This window comes from Corylus avellana, chromosome ca4 (genome assembly GCF_901000735.1).
Source record: "Corylus avellana chromosome ca4, CavTom2PMs-1.0".
NCBI lineage: Eukaryota > Viridiplantae > Streptophyta > Magnoliopsida > Fagales > Betulaceae > Corylus > Corylus avellana.
Window position 1 is genome coordinate 8,385,036 of NC_081544.1, and position 18,497 is coordinate 8,403,532.

Here is an 18,497-nt window from a genome sequence, read left to right on the forward strand (position 1 = left end):
GTTTCCCGAAGTGGGAGGGTGCCTTAAGCCGCTCTGGGAATGGGACCTTAGGCTCATATGGTACCTCAAAAGTGGGGGCAGATGATGAAGATGAGTCGATGCTTACTTGTTTGCCCTTGTCCTGATGCAGATTCTGTGGGGCCTCAATTTGCTCATCCTTCTTTTCTTCCACATGATTGTCAACCAGTCTGCCGCTTCGCAATGTGGTGACGGCTTGAACTTGCTCCAGATGAGGAGTGCTTTCTTCTACCATGTATAGTCCCCTAGGGTTGGTCACTGGCTGACTTGGAAGCTTTCCTTCATGCCTCCTGTTGAGGGCATTGGCAAGTTGTCCTACTTGAACTTCTAGCTTGGCAATGGATTGGGAATGTGAGTTTACTATTTCCTCTTGAGATTTGACCATCTGCTTTATCTCGCCCGCCAGCTCACTCATCATTTTTAGCATCTGATCCTCAAAATTAGAATCTGAGGGAGGTGGTGCGGCCTGGTATTGCTGCTGTGGATGGTGGTAAGTGGAATGAGGTTGGTAAGGCTGCCTGTTGGATTGCGCTTGATTGTGTGGCCTTGTGGCAAGGTTGCCTACATTTGAGTTCTTCCATGAGAAATTTAGATGATTTCTCCACCCGAGGTTGTAAGTATTGGAATATGGATCATTACCCAGTCTGGAGAAAGCTACATTAACCTGCTCATTACCAACATCAGTAAAATTTCCAGCAAGATGGCAGTTATTTACATGATGCATAGGACTTGAACAAAATGAGCAAGATTCATGTGGTGCGTGCATGTGGGCAGTATTAGGAGCACAACCAGCAATCATCCATTGGTCTAGCTTCTTGGTGATAGCCTCAACTACTTGGTTGGCCATGTTTGGGGAATGGCCTGCTTCATACAAACTCTCTGTCTTGAGTACTTTAGGTGCTGGTGCCCTTCGTCTGGTGGAAACCTGTTGAAGAGAATTGTTACTCAAATTTTCAAACATAGCCCATGCTTCATCTTCACTTTTTAACATGAAAGTTCCCCTACATGATGCATCCACCATTTTTCTATTGGACTCGGTTAGGTCATTATAAAAACACTGCACTAGCTACTAGTTCGGGGACAGCATGGTGTGGACATGATCTAAGCAAGCTCTGTAGCCTATCCCAAGTCTCATGGAAATCTTCTCCCTCATATTGGGAGAAGGTAGTGATAGCTCTCCTATTGTCATTGGTCATTCCTATGGGGTAATACTTCTTAAGAAATTCTTGTTGCAATTGAGCCCAAGAAGTGATAGAGTTGGGTGTTAAGGACTGGAACCAATGTTTGGCTTTTTCCTTGAGGGAGAAAGGAAAAAGACGCATCCTTAGGGCATCCTCAGTGAATCCGTTCATTTTAGTGGTATCACAAATTGCTTCGAAATCACGAAGGAAGTCATAAGGATTTTCAGTGCTAAGTCCTAGGAATGAAGGTAAACTTCGTATAGTGCTGGACTTAATTTCATATTGGGTTGCCGTAATTTCCGGCAACTGGAGACATGTGGGAGTAGTGTAAGTGGTAGGAAGATAATGAGCTTGCAAAGCTACATGGCTACCGTCTCCCATGGTCTCAGTGGAACGCTCTTCTAGCAAATTAGGGATCCTTTGGGATCTAATTTGTCTAAGAGTGTGTTCAATTTCAAGGTCGCAATGAATTAATGGAAAAGATAGAGAACGGCGACCAAGCATAAACAAAACAGAAAATAAAGAAAAACTAGGCTAAAACATAAAAGTAAAGCTCCCAAATGGCCCTTAGGTGCACTGGGATTTTGGATGCAGGTTGCCGCAAGTGCGCTCGATCGCATGGCAGAGTGCGCTCGAGCGTACAGCCGCAGATAGGTGCAGGCGCAGGACGGGAAGGCTTGAGCGCTGCTGGCTTGATGCCTCCTGGAATGCATCCGTGCGCTCGATCGCACGTGACCTGCGCTCGATCGCAGTCACAGAGAAGGCAGCTACGGACCTGTTTGCAAATTCTAAAATAAAATAAAAACAAAACACCAAACAGAATTAAAGTTGGCAACTTAAAGCAGAAAAATAAAAATTATTAAGCTAAAATTGATCCTTAAATTTAGATAATGAAACCGTTAAGCAGTCCTCGGCAACGGCGCCAAAAATTGATGTGGTATTTTTGTGACAAAAAATATCAATTATAAAAATAACCACTTGCAATAGGACAAATCTTTGTAGGATACGACTATAGAGAGGGTGTCGAACCTTAAGGACTGCAAGGGTTTTATTATCAAAATTCAAAATATTAAAATTAACTTAATTAAAAAGAGAATTGATTTGATTTTCTTTAAAAGTAAAGTGCATGAAAATAACAGAGATTTAAAATAAGAGAGTGTGTAGGGTATTGACTTCACCTCTATCCACAATGGCTAATCATAATTAATCCCATAAATTTATTCTATGCATGTTATAAATAAACAAGAAACTACATTATTAAAGAATAAGCATAATTTATCTTCGGTTGACACAGATCGTCCACCTAACCACCAAGATGCGATACGACCCGTCTTCCCTAAGTATAAATTATCAGATTCTTTAACAGGATACATACAATCAATGAATAAGTGTAACCCATCTTAGGTTGGCACAGACTGTCTACCTAAATTACACTAAACTAGGGTGTAGTACAATCTGTCTTCCCTAGGCATGTCCTATCAAATCCTATTGATCATATGTCAGTTAAACCCATTGTATAATCATCATCCTCATAATCACAAAAAACAAGAATGATTTGAGATCAATAAAAGTAAAATACTTTCTAAGACAAGAAAAGAATTTCACAAATATTGAATTTCCAATTTAAGAACAATTGAATTTAATATGAAGAACATAATCAAAAGGTAGCAATTCTCATAGTTATACAATCAACATGTATAAATTGAAAATCTAGAAATTAAATACAATCACACCATTGTGCTTGGATAGGGTTACATCAACACCCTACAAAGGGGTTTAGCCGCTCATGATCTTCTAAGCTCCAAAGACAAATTTCTGATTTCTAGCTCTAGGAAGTGGTCTGTCTTTTTTTCTCAATGCTTAGAGGCCTATTTATAGGGCTTAGGAGAGTCCTAGAAACCCTAGTAATCCTAGAAATTTCGGAGATTTAAGTCCAAGTCCAATTAGGATAAAGAAAACCTAAGTCCAAATTAGAATAGATTTGCCCAGAATTGCGTTCCTATCTTGCGGGGCGATTTTGGCATTGCGGCGCTCCGAATTAGGAAAATGCTATTTCACTATGGTTTATAGCAATTTGAGTTAGCTTTCCAATGCCGCTTTAATTACCCCAATAAAATATTTGAGCTGAAAGTTATGGCCAAAATACCGAGACATATGCAGAATCCAAATTTGAATCCAATCCGATTTTGACTCAAATTTGAGAAATTCCGAATTAATCCCTTCCTTTATTTGATTAAACTTAACCACAACATATACGTCCTCTGTTATGATTGGCTAAGTTTAATCATCTCAAAGTGTGCTTTTAAGCCCAAAATCAATGGAATTAATTGCATCTTTATTTTTAACTTGAAAACACAAAAACAAAACAAAATCAAACAAATAACAACGCTAAGGAATTAACATATGCAAATTAAGGGGCTTGAATGTGCAACATTCGGCGCTTATCAGTAGCTATATCCATATGTTGAATATCCTATCCAAAAATACTACTATAAGAATTACCTATACCGACACTTATTTTCTAGCACTTATATATAAAATACCGAAAAAACGATGCTCTAAGATAGGTCATTTTTTTAGTAGTGATACTAATCATATGTCTAACATGATATTCCTCATAAAACTTGTATCATCTATGCTTTCATTCATTTTATTGTTTCTATTTCCTTTATTAACTATTACGGTTTTGACCCCCGCACATTTGGGTATTACATTCACACCCTGTAATTCTAGGTATTACGGCTATAACCCCCATAATTCTCAGTGTTATGGTTCTTTGCCCTCTTAACTCTAAATCCAGTCATCATTCACATCATAGCATTTCATATCATCACTTGCCAACCAGATTTGAAATTTAATTTGCTCTCTTTGAAAAATAACAACATAAATAGATAGTGTTGTTGATTAATGGGATATGAAAGATGAAAATCACTTAAGACCACAAGGACAAAGTCCAATTAAAAGGGGGATGAATATTAGGGAATGGCATGGACATGAGCTAAGGCATGTTGCATAAAGGATAAAAACGAGACACATGTTGGCGACTACACTGCTAGACTTATCTCACTCAAAGAAGTAGCATTGAAGTGGGCTATTTGAATAAAGTTGGCAACATGATGTAGACCAGAGTGCATTGAAGTTTGTGAGGAAGATTGGAGAAGATACAAGTGTTGAGGTGCTAGGGAACAGTGACAGCCAAGGGCTTCCGAATGAGATCACAAGCTCATGCGGCCGAGTTGTTAAAGAAAGGGTCACAGAAGCCCTAATTCGCTAGTTTGTTCGAATGAGCTAGCAAACGAGGTATTCCAATGGAGTCACATAAGCCCTCATCACTAGCCTGTCCGAATGAGCTTGCAAACAAAGGATTCCAGGGGAGTCACAGTAGCACTTGTTCGCTAGCCTGTCTGAACGTGCTTGAAAACGAGACATTTCAAAGAAAGTCATTCGCTATGTCGTCCGAACGAGCCTACAAATGAGGAATAAGAGTTATGTTTTCTTTAGCTTTGTCCTACGCCTGTCCGAAATAGCTACGCCGTTTTGTTAAACCGACTTATTTACTATTACTACTAGGGTTAGGAGTTTGAAACCTATAAATAAAAGTTTTGTAGACCCAATAACGTAGCTTGCGATAATTATTCAGTTTTCCAATAAAAAAGCTCAGAGTTTGAGTTTATTTTATTTTTTGTTCTCAATTCCTTCATAGACTCTTGTGTTTTACTTCTTGAATCCTTGATAGACTTAATATTTTTAAGAATATTTGTTACCTGTTTATTGTTTTTCTTTGTAAACCACGACGTCGCGATGCATCGCAACATCATGCGTCCGTTTGACAAACCCTTTTCCTTTTTCTTTTCTTTTTTTTTTTTTCATACATTTCACGCCACTTTTTTCCAAAAAAAAATCAACATCAAAACATTCTCATTTTTTTTTTTTTTTTATATCACACAATTCACTTTTTATTACTATTCAATTTTTTTTTTTTTTTAAAAAAAAAAATCATTATAAAACAAAACTTTTTCACTTTTCAATACAAAAAATTTAAAACTTTATACCACATTAATCCACGTCAGCTATATTATTTAAGGCAAAAAAAAAAATTTACCAAATGGACCTATATTATTTTTGTAACACAAAATAAGTGAAGAAATTCATAATGAAATAATAAATTGCGGAATAATAAAATAAGACAAGATTTCTACGTGGTTCGGTCTATGACCTACATCCACAAATAAAGCCCTAAGGGCTACATTATGCTTTTATTCTATGAATAATTTTACAATACAAATGGTCTCTACTTATAGGGATGAGAGATAATACAAAATGGTATGATTGAAAAAATCAAATCAGGTATATTTAATTCTGATTGGATTTTATCAATTACAATCAATACTAATATATTTTCATAATATCACAATATATACTAACACTCCCTATCAAACTCAAGGTGGAAGGTTCTGGAACCTTGAGTTTGATTTTTTTTTTTTTTTTTTTTTGTTGGCAGATGGCAGCACTTGATGGTGTTGACTGGAGGCTGTTGTCAACGATGATCTGAGATGCACCTTCAATAACAATAGACCAACTATAGGCCAAAATGAAAAGCCAACTATGGGCTGAAATTAGCCTAGGTTTTAAACAATACCACAAAGGCCGAAAAGAAATGGGCCAATTATGGGCCAAATATGATAGCCAACAATTGGCTGAAGAGGCCTAGGTTTTGAACAATACCACAAAAGCTAAAGATATTGTGCCAACAAAGGGCCAAAAAATAAGTGAATGTTGTGCTCAATACTCCCTAAATTAATAGATACTATTTAGTACGGTTTACTCACAAGTGCATAAGATCAAACGATAGTATAGTGCAATAAGTATAAGATCAATCCCACGACGATTGTTGATTTTGTTTTAGAATTGATAAAAATATTAATTTGTCACTAAATTAATATTGTGAAAAAGAAATAAACAGATATAAAGATAAATGAAAAAGCTAAAGGTAGGGCTTTGATATCCACCACTAATCATACTTAGATAATATAACAATATGCCAATGATCCAATCATATTGTGAATACTTAACATTTGCTAACCTAAGGGTATGGGTGTCTACTCTTTAAGCTATTGATTTTTTTAAGCAACGAATTAGGCATGGGTATCTACTGTAATTCTTTTCTTTCTTAAAGGATTTAGCATGGGTATCTATTAAGTTGTTCTTTAAGAAAGCATAAATCTATGAAAATCGACAAACACATGAGGCGTAGGGCATGGGTATCTACTCCCGATTCCCCATGTTGATTAACCCAAAAATCCGGTGTGGATTTCTTCTGTTACTTTTATTAAACCCAGGACTCGGTCATCCAAATTGATTTAATTAACTAATCCATACCACATGCATATAATGGTCAATCACATACATATGAGGAATTCAAGAAAACATGAATTAATCAAGTTAAGCAACACAATATGATTATCATAAAGGCGCCAATATTGAAATATTAAATAAACATAATTAGGGCTTCAATCTAGCCCTCCTTAAGAGTTAGTTACACATAATTAAAATAAAACTAAAAAGAAAAGATAAAGAAAGAACCAAAAAGTAGCCTCCAATTCCTTTCCACAAAGTTGTGTCTTTTTCAAGATGATTATTCTCAAGGTTTAGAGGTCTATTTATAGGGCTTGAGAAGTCATTGTTACACTAGTAAACTTAAAAAATTCGTAAGGTTTTAATCCTATTACAAGTGGGACTTGGAAAACCCTAATATGGAAGGAAAGGGAGTCTGGCCGCAGCTTTTAGAATTCTCCGGCACATGGGTGCGCTCAATTGCAGCCCGTGTGCAATCGATCGCAGGACTGCGATCAATCCTGTTGTGCTGGGAGCTCGATCGGATGTGCCTTGCGCTCGTGGTCTTCGCCTGTAGTGCGTTCGATTGCAGCTCCTCTGCAATCACACTACTAGAGCCTCCAAAATTCCGAAAATAGCTCTTTTATGCTCAAGACTTCCAAAATTGCTTGCTTTTCTTCCAAGGACCTACAAATACAAAGAAAACACATAAAAGAACTAAAAAGACATAAATTAACCAAAACTAAAGGATTAACACATATAAGTTAAGGGCAAAAAATTTGAATATTTTAGCACTTAACATACCCCCAAACTTACATATTGCTACTCCCTTAGCAAAACAAAACTAAAAACTAAATGGAAAACTAAAAACAAAAAGATAAATCCATCTTTCGTGGGATGTACGATTGCATTTAGCGTATGCAACAAGCCTTTTAAACCCCTAGGAATTTCCTAAAGAACGAGTGGAGTCTCGTGAGGGTTTTCTAGGAATGTTACCCACAAACATCATGTACAGTTTATGTTATTCCAAAAATTAAAGTATCACTTCAAGATCATGATTTTCATTCATTAGTAAGCTTAAAAAGATGAACTTCATCTTCACAATGAATTGGAATCTCAAAGTTCAATTACTTACAAAGGACATGCTAAAACATCACAAGTTTGAAAATAGTGTAAAGTGAACTAGCACAAAATTATGAGGCTTCCAATTATTTCCAATGTGCAATGTATTCATATCTCAAAGTTCACTGAAATCTCTATTAGAATGAACAACAATGGCATTTTTTTTTTTTTTTTTTTTTTGGTCAGGTTGTGCAATACTTGGTTCCCTTAAGCTTTTTAATTGACCCATGTAATGAGTGTTAAGTCAATGACTCCCAAACCAGATGGTTTTAGGACATTAGGTGTAAAACCTAAGGACCTACTAACTCGAGTCAAAAAGGCTACGAAGCCAAACTAACTATGACATCAATCAAATCCGAATTTTTCACTTTTTTATGTGAACATTCAATGCTTTGAGACAAGAGGTTTAGTTACTCAGTGAAAAGATTATCAATGATCATATATTATTATTATTATTATTATTTTTTTTTTTGACATACATATATGCCAAAATATCCATCTAATAATTCATCAAGTTTCACCCAAGACTTAGAAACACACACATCAGACTTCATATCATACCTCACAAATTATGTGCCAATGTGCTTGTGTAAGATCAGATCAAACATATGAATTCTCAACTGTCCTAAGCAAGTAATCAAACTGAAAAACTCAATTATCAGATCATGTGTTCAAAATTTTAAGCCCACCAATGAAATCAAATCACAATTTTGAAGATCAGCCAAAATTTTAAGACAAACATGATTATATATATATATATATATATATATATTTCACAAACAACAAAAATAAACATAAAATAAACTGGGATAATTTTTTTTTTTTCTTTTCAGAAACAGTAAAAATAAAATAAACTTGGATAAAGTGTGTGTAAAGTGTCTCCCATACCCTCAAACTTAAATTACACATTGTCCCTAACGTGTTTATAATATGGAAAGAATTTACCTGGGAGATGGACAAACTGTTTGGAATAGTATGGCTCATAGCACACCCCTAAACTTGAATTGAAGCACACTTGTCCCTGCAAAACACTAAAGTAACAAAGGAAAACAAAAGCAAAATAAAAATAAAGCAAACAAACGAACAAAATAAAAAGGATATGCTGTGGGGTGCCTCCCGTGAGTGCTAAGTTTAACGTCTTCAGTCAGACTGTGGCACTTTAAACTTGAAGCCCCAACCTTTTTTTCTCTTGCACCAAAGGGAATGAATCTTTTCTGTTGCAAGATGCTTACGAGTGTTTATAGATCGGGGAGGACCACTTTGAGTTTTCTCCAACAGTTTCTCATCCGGGAGGGAATCATGAACTAGATAATACTCAGGGAATTCATCTATCTTGATGTCCTCAATTTGCTCATCACTTAGCCCCAACAGACTTCTCTCTTCGATTCTTAATAATTCGGGAATAAGAGCTGATGTTGAAGAAGTCTCAGTGCACTCTTCCTTTCCCCGATGTAGCTCTTCTAGAACCTTAGTTTGCTCATCTTCTTCTTCCACCTTGTTGTTCTTAGGAGTGGAATCCAATAAGGCATCAGCTTGCTCATGTATCGTCAAGGTCCAGATCAAATTCATATTGAGCAAAGTGCTCTTCCAATTGATCCTCTAGACTTGGCTCACTAAACATCTCAGCTTGCTTGAGGAACTTATTAAGATCCAAGTCAAACTCAAATTGATCAAAACGCTCATTTAATGGTCCTCGAGACTTGGCTCATTAGAAGTTTTAGCATGCACAAGTAGCTTGTATAGGTCTAGGTCACCTCCAATTTGATCAAAACGCTCTCCCATCGGATCCTCAAGACTTGGCTCACAAAAACTCTCCTCAATAGTTTCTTCATTCCCAGGTGTGGTGGTTGTTTGCTCATGATAGTAAGTGCACTCATCCTCCATGTAGTGCTCATTAAGATTGGCCACAAACTGACTTTAACACTCTTCTTCTTCTTTTTTAAGTATATCTGATATTTGTTTGAAGTGATCCTCTGTCTTGGCCATGGTGGGTTGCAACCGTTGAATATAGGCCTTGCTGTGGCTAAGAAAAGCTGACAATGTTTCTTCTAAACTAGCATGTACTTTTTCTAACGCAGAATTCTTCGGAGGAGGCGTCTCTTCTTGGTATTGTTGAGGTGGAGAGGATTATGAATAGTCATATATGGGAGATGGTTCCTCTTCATGACCTAAATACTACCTAAATTAATAGATAATATCTAGTACATTTTACTCGCAAGTGCACAAGATCAAACAATAGTATAGTGCAATAAGTACGAGATCGAACCCACGAGGATTGTTGATTTTGTTTTAGAATTGATAAAAATATTAATTTGTCACTAAATTAATATTGTGAAAAATAAATAAAAAGATATAAAAATAAATGAAAAAAGCTAAAGGTAGGGCTTTGATATCCGCCACTAATCATACTTAGATAATATAACAATATAACAATGATCCAATCATATTGTGAATACTTAATGTTTGCCAACCTAAGGGTACGGGTGTCTACTCTTTAAGCTATTGATTTCCCTAAGCAACGAATTAGGCATGGGTGTCTACTCTAATTCTTTTCTTTCTTACAGGATTTAGCATGGATATCTACTAAGTTGTTCTTTAAGAAAGCATAAATATATGGAAATCGACAAACACATGAGGCCTAAGGCATGGGTGTCTATTCCTGGTTTTCCATGTTGATTAACACAAGAATCCGGTGTTGATCGCTGCCCTTGTGCGATCGATCGCAGGACTGCGATCAATCCTATTGTGTTGGGCGCTCGATCGCATATACCTTGCGCTCGTGGTCTTCGCCTGTAGTGCGCTCGATCGCAGCTCCCCTGCGATTGATCGCACTACCAGAGCCTCTAAAATTCCCAAAAGGGCTATTTTATGATCACGACTTCCGAAATTGCTTCATTTTCTTCCAAGGACCTACAAAACAAGGAAAACACATTAAAAAAAAAAAAAAAAAAAAAAAAAAAAAAAAAAAAAAAAACTAAAAATTCATAAATTAACCAAAACTAAAGGATTAATACATGTAAGTTAAGGGCTAAAAATATGAATATTTTAGCACTTAACAGTGAAGGTTAACAAAAGACCAAATGTTTGGACCAACAAAGGGCCAAGTCGACCACATCACGCGCGCCATGCGCCGGTTAGGTTCGGTGCGCGATCTGATAATGGCCCAAGTGGGCTAATTTTCTTTTTATTTTTGGCCCAAGTCGGCCCTTTTTATGTTTTGGCCCTAGCCAACCCTAGCCCATTGTCGACCCTTTTGAAGTTTGGCTCATTATCAACCCTGGCCCGTCATCGGCCCCTTTTGGATTTTGGCCTGTCGTCAATATCTTTTGAAGTTTGGCACATTGTTGACCCCTTTTTAGAGCTTGGCCCATTGTCGACCCTTTTGAATTTGCATTCACCAGCCACCTATCGCCGTCACTAACAGCTCGCCAACCTCTATCTCCTCCGGTAGTCGTCACCATCTACGGCCCGTTCCTCACCTCCGCCACCGCCGTCATCATTGTTTCTGATTTCAAACTCAAGGTTGCAGAATATTCCACCTTGAGTTTGAGGAGAATGTTAGAATATATGAAAAATATAATATATTTTTCATATATTCAATAATTAGGTTGATATTGAAATATTCTTTATTTATGGGTTTATTATAATCAAATATTGAGATTGTAATCAGATTAGGGAGATTTGATTACTATACTTGTATGTAGACACTACCCTATAAATAGAGACCTTTATATTGTAGACAAATTAAGTTAATGAGCACAATGTAGTTCTGAGTGGTGGAAGTAGGTGTCTAACACCGAACCTGTAACGACCCAGGGAAAAGCACTAGCTACATTTGAACTATTACCCCTAGCACCTATGACTATCTTTATAAACTACTCACTCTATGTGGGCTTCTTCTCATCGTCCCTATAGATAACTAGGCTGTTACAAACTCCACCTCTTAAATTCCTGACGTCCTCGTCAGGGCCACATCATATAGTGTTCCAGTACCACATGACTTGGCGTTACTAGGTGGCTTTGATACTACTTGTAACGACCTAGGGAAAAGCGCTAGCTACATCTACGCTATTACCCCAACAGGACTAATCAACTTGAAACTTCCTTAGAATTCATTATAAAGCCCAGTTTCACCTAGTAACTATGCAATGTGAGACTTAGCACCCATAACTATCTTTATAAACTACTTACTTTATGTGGACTTCTTCTCATGTTCCTAATATGGGACCGGGGTGTTACACAACCACCCGTAATTCTGTGTTCCTTTTTCTATATTGCTTCCGCCATATTTCCGTATCATCATTATTTTAACATTACATATTAAAAATTTAATATGACATATTATTACCGTGAATAAAGTATATTTTTATCAAATTTTTATACATTGTACTAAAAATGTTTATAGTAAAAAACTGTTAAGGATCTCTTCAAAAGTAAAAAATAAAAAATAAAAAATAAAAAAATAATAAAAATTTAAAGGATTTTTTGTTTTCGCTGTCGTGGTAAGATGTCATATTTTTAATATGTAACATTTTTCAAGGGACAAAAATTTTCTCCAAATTAGTTTGAAGGAAATTTCTTTCAACCTACTCTAATAAGTGTCAAGTGTTACATCTCATTTTTTTTAATATTTTAATAATCATTTATTGTCATTTTACTAATCTATGAACCCAAACATTAGTTTTTTAGAAACCCAAAAAGTTGAATGGCACTTGTTACTTATTAGAGTAGGTTCAAGGAAATTTTTTTCAAACTAATTTGGAAGAAGTTTGTGTCCTTTTTGAAGTAAATTTGATGCAAGAAATGGATTTCACATAAATTAATAATAGACCCCACAAATCTAATAATTAATTTATTTATATATATATATATATATATATATATATGAAGAACCAGTCATATCTTTTATTTATATGATTTCGATTTATTTGAGTGCAAATAGCCACCGCATTCCTCAAGAGAAATTACGACGTATTTGTATTTTTTGGACGAATAAAATTATGATCTCTTTGTACCCTCGTACATACCAGTCAAATCATCCCAAAACCCATCCGCCTGGAGAGTGACGTGTGGTAAAAGCGTACACAGACAAGGATTTAGGAGTAAATTTACTTTATAGGTAAACAATTATTTTATAAATAAAAAGTGCGAATTATGATTAATGAAAAACATAACTAAATAAGTGGATAGCCTCTGGTTAGGGAAAAAACAAAACAACACTTCTATTTTATAATATTTTATCTTTTCCTTATTTTTTTTGAATATTTTATTTTCTAATAATTACAATGGTTTGGCCTTTTCAGCAAGTTTTGGGCTGAATGAGTTCTCTTTTAAGAGAAAATCTTTTATCAGGACCATTCTAATAACACCCCATTTATAGCCCTCAATCAATAACCGACACATAAGCAAAAATATAAAAAGTGCACAAAAATAAGCTGAACCAAAATACACTAAATTTTTTGGTGTTAAAATCCTTAAAGGATTAACTTTCTTGTAACGACCCCGATGGACAAGTCAATTAACTAGTAATTGATCACACGGTTCGTCTCCCAACCCTATCCCTAATAAGACAATACTCAGGGATTTTAACCTCATAGACGAGACACCTTAACGGAAGACTTTCTAAACTATATGAATAAAGAGCATTATATACACAACCACACATTCATACACTAGAGTAAACAAAATATCTCATAATATAAAGATAACCATCAATGTACCGGTCATCAAATCATCATCAAATAAGGTTACAATCTATAATATGATTGTCTTAACAAAAGATCAACAGATCAAATCCTAAGTTTAACCAAAGCTAAGAAAATAACAATCTCGATCATATTTGCTTTAGTGGTTCCTCCATTAGTCCACATAGAGTGTAACCAAACTGGATCCTCAAAGATTACTCGAATTAGGTCCTACGCAATCACCCACGTCTACTCCGAAGGCATCTTTCTTTAAGATAGCTAAACCGCCCAAGTATTCGTAATGGAGAGGGGAAAAACACAAAATAAAGGGGTAAGTCTAAAGACTTAGTAAATGTTAACGCATATAATGCTCATGCTAGTTTTTGTAATAAACTTTGATTTTTGTAAAGTACGCAATAGTTCCATCATGACAATTTATCATAAGTGTGATATAGATATAAAGTAACAGTCATAGTTCAACAGTATAGTCAACCCGAGATATTACTCATTCTCATGTATAGTAAGCTCATGACCATTATATTGCACGTACTGGTGTACCATATCATACGATGCAACTTATCTTGTCTGTATTTTACATGCATGCTTTTACAAGTCTCACTTTGTTAACATATTTAGCACAAAGTTTTTCTCAAAAATGCTAGTGTTCATGTGCAACAAGTATAAATTGTGAGAGTTGCAAATATGCATATTTTGGTACACAAAATAGACGTGCAGTCATGAAAAATAACAGCGAGCATTATGTGAGTTAAAACTCACCTGGGTCGATTAAATCCTCCGAGTATTCCTTTCACAAGTTTGGGTCCTCTAAATCTATGGAAAACCTTTTATTAGTCCTAGGTCTAACTAAAAAAACCTTAGAGCATGAAAATAGGAGCTATCGGACGGCCGACCAAAATAGCGTTCCCTGTAACGCTTCTGACTGTACGTTTGGGCTCGATGCCGTATGTCAGCCTAAAACGTTTAAGGTAGAACCTTATTTTGTCCATTTTTTTTCCTATCCTCCCAAATCAATTTCTAAGGCTAGCAAAAGCTTTTTAAGACTACCTATCTCAAAACAATGCTTCAATGCAATAGAAAACATAATGGATCGCTAAACCCAACTCTAAACAACATCAAAGATATAATATGTCTAAATCTCAAACCAACGTCTAAGCTACTCTAGAAAGCATTAAAAGAGTATAACGACTTAGAAAGAAAAGGTTAGGTGTAGAGGGTTACCTTCAAGAAAACATCTTTCCTTCTCTACAAAACACATAATCTCACAAGAACATTCTCACAAAAGGGAATCTAGGAGCTTGGGGCGAGTTTGAATGAGAAAAGGGCGAAGGTAGATTTAGTATTTATAGAGGGGAAAAGCTGGAGATGCTCACCAACTCTTCTAAAAAGTAGCGGACGTCCGGTACTATTAGGGCATATATTCGATACTGTTTACACAGCGGTCCAAAGGTTGTATCGTACGTCCAGGTATTAACCAAAGGTTTTCCAAAAAGTAGTATACGTCCGGTGGTCCCATATCGTACGTCCTTGTATTATTGACAGAGTACGACATACTATTAACAGCGTACGTACGGTGATCCCTATGCATACATCCTCTACTAAAAACAGGAGCATACGTTCGCCAACCTTAGCGTACATCCAATTCGAAAGTCCAAATTCTCAAAATGCCCCTCTAGTGATCCTTAGTGACCCGAAACCAAAATTAACCATCTAACTAAGCGATCTGAGCGTAGTTAATTATTTGGGTTACTACACTTCTACTTCTAGATTTTAGTTTTGAATCCAAAAATGAGTTTTGAGACATTAGAAACGGGTTTTGGGGCATTAGAAATGAGTTTTGGGGCATTAGAACGGGTTTTGAGGTATTAAAAACAAGTTTTGGAGCATTATAAACTGGTTTTGAGGCATTAGAAACGGGTTTTGAAGCGAATCACGGCCAACGGGGTTTGAGGTGTTCACGGCCGGCCAGACCCGTGGGTCTAAGGGGCTAGCTAGACCCACGTGTGGGTCTCGCCAAACCCACGACATGCGTCGAGCCAGACCCACACTATGGGTTTGGCCTAGATCTTGCTAACTACAGATTTTTTTTTTTTCTCTGATTTGATGTGATTGTCCTTACTTTTATTTTTCGCATTTTTCTTAAATTTATGATGTGTCACATAGTAACTGAAGACTGTAAAATGGGTGTTATCAGGATGGACCTGATAGTAGGGGCTCTCTTTCTTTAAACTATTTTATATGCTCATTATTTTAAATTATAACTTATCCTAAAAATTTTAATTTATAAAAAAAAAAAAAAAATATAATCATTTCATTATGCTAAGACGCTCACCTTCCGTGTGAGCTCGTTAAAAAATTTAATCATTAATTAATACTTTAACACTCACTATGCGATGTGAATTTAGAGGTATTAAGTGGCTGACGTCCCCATGTTCTTTCAATTTCCGGCTTTCGCATAAGCTCGGCTCGTGCTCGACTCGAATATTAAATGAAGCACTTCATGAACACAAATCCTAACTCGAATATTAAACGAAGCAAGCTCGGCTCGACTCGGCTAAGCTCGTGAACAGCTCGTATAAGCTCGAGTGTGTGTGTGTGTGTCTATATATATATATATATATATATATATATATATATATATAAACTAAGTAATACATAATTAATTATAAATCTCATAATTATTAAAACCTTAAAATTGCATTTATATTTAAGCGTTAGAGAATGAAAAATTCTAGACCTTTCGTGATGAAAGAGAGAGAAAGAGCAATCATTAAAAAGACCTCGATTCAATTAGAACAGATCCAAACGAAAGGAAGAAGAATCAAGCAGAAACTATTGAGAGAGATTGCGAAAGGCATAAACTATTGATGAATCAAACAGACCCAAACACTATCACTACATGTCTGGTGAGTGAGAGTGAGAGAGTGGGAAATGAGAGTTCAGGTGGAAGATCCGTTGTGACTGGTGAGGGGGATTGAGAGAGAGACGTTAAAAAAATATTTTTTTGTAGGGGGCGTTGTCCCAATGCAGTCTGAATGCAACCTGTTAACTTGTCCCACATTGTTAAGAAAACATCAATCTCCAAGTTTGCTTATCTATAAAAGGATGCATATCCTCTCTCTTTGAAACTAAATGCCTTACTGTATTGACTCAGACTCCATACTCGACTAGCCAAGCTAAACAAATACTCATATGCAAACTAACTTCTTAAGCCGTTTAAGAGTACTTGAAGTTAAAAAAAAATTTAAAAACAAAAACATTAAATATAAGAGCCAGCTCGCGGGCTGGCTCGGCTCGACTTATTATTAGCTCGAGCTCGATTTTTTTGGCTCGCCCTTGAGCTCGACTCGAGCTCGAGCTCGAGTAAAATTTAAACGAGCCAAGCTTGAACAAGGGAAGCTCGCCTAAGCTCGGCTCGTTTACACCCCTACGTGTGATGCAGCGTGACTTGGTGCACTACAGAGAAGAACATCAATAAAGAACGGGATAAATAATTATAGATCTTGAGTCTATCAATAATTTGAGAATTCTTCTCAAAATATAGAGTCTATCTATGATTTCAAGAAAAAAGATGAAGAAAACTCACCTATGAGTAATTCTTATTGAACAAAATTCAATAAAGAACATAAACTGATAAACTAGAGGCTATAAACATGCATTTATAGCCCCAAGACTCCTAAACCTAATAAAATATGACATAAATACCCCCAAAACCCTAAACCTAATAAAATAATGAAATAAAGACTACCAAAACCCTAATCCTATTAAAACAATGAAATAAAGTCGGTTTAACCTAATCAAAACGCGGAAACATAGCACAAGGCCCCGTGTGCAATCGATTGCAAGGACAAGGGCGATCGATCGCACAACCAGAGGCCTAGTGTGCATAAGTGTTCCCGCATGCGCTCGATCACACTTCCAGGGGCTCAACGATCTGCATCATTCTCCCCTTGTTGGAGAGAATTCCCCTCAAATTCGGCCAATTCTTTTCACGGCCCTTTGGATGTCTAGTCAGCTCATTCCATTCTCCTCTTCTCAAAATCACAACAATGCCACATCCCATAAAAAACATGATGGTTCTAATCATTAGCAGACTGCGACGATGATGTTGAAGGCCCCGCACCTCACCTTTCCGTATAGACTTGCCATGCTTTTCTCATGCCCTATCTTTCCCATATGCCATGAAAAATCTTCAAATAACTAGCAACAACCCCGTCAATTTTTGATAGAACATTCCCCTCGGCTATATAGATCTCATCATAAATTTGGTTAGAAGGATTTGACAAAATAGCATCCACCCGATGAAATCAACATAATCGATTGGTGTAACACTCAAATCAAAGGCTTTATCCTTGGGGCTCTTATCAAGCACATGATGTGTAGAATTGTTATATAAAATTGTAAAACTATCCGAAAGCTTTACCTCTTCCAAGGGTTCATCTTCTTCTTGAAAAATTGCAATACTCTCTGAAAGGTTACCTCTTTCACTTGTTCCCCCAATTCTTCAAGATCTTTAGGGCTCTTGATGTGGAGTGGATGATTAGGAAGTTTAGACCCCGGCACCAACTCAAGGTGAGGTTGAATATCTCGCAATGGTGGCACCTCTTTCGGTAATTCTGCTCGTAACACGTCGACAGATCTCCCCAACAGCTTCGTTATAAGTCCCGATACCACTTCCTTAATGCCCTTTCCTTTTCCGTCAACTCCTGCTTCGCTACAAAGGATTGACCATCCCCTTGTGAAGGCTTCGCCCCTTGGCTAGGTAGCAATGTCAATCTAATTTTACCAAACATAAAGCTGTAAGTGTTCTTTGTTTCATCATTGATAGCAGCTTTATCATATTTCCATGGCTTTCCCAACAATACCAGGCGCTCAATCGCACTTCCAAGAGCTCTGCGATCTGCATCATCACGTGAGCTCAAACTTTCTTTTAATATATGAAGCCCAACATGTGAAATATTTAATTTAAATTGAAGATGAATTGACGTGAGTTAAAGTTCCAACTCATGACTTCTAGTTCGAATACCATGTTAAATTATCACTTGTCCCAAAATCATAAACTGATAGGAATAGATGAATTTAATTACTTAATTAAATTACAATATTTTCCTTCACATATGGTCTCAAACTCCTTTTTAAG

At 36.4% G+C, this 18,497-nt stretch overlaps 1 long non-coding RNA gene across 1 annotated transcript; it reads right to left on the minus strand.

Moving 5' to 3' along the window:
• Positions 1–10,082: 10,082 nt before the first annotated feature.
• On the minus strand, positions 10,083–17,875 carry LOC132177007 (uncharacterized). The gene is made up of 2 exons (XR_009439715.1): positions 17,781–17,875; positions 10,083–10,565 (listed from the first exon to the last, which is right to left on the minus strand). It is a non-coding gene; the product is annotated as an uncharacterized LOC132177007 (long non-coding RNA).
• Positions 17,876–18,497: the final 622 nt, after the last annotated feature.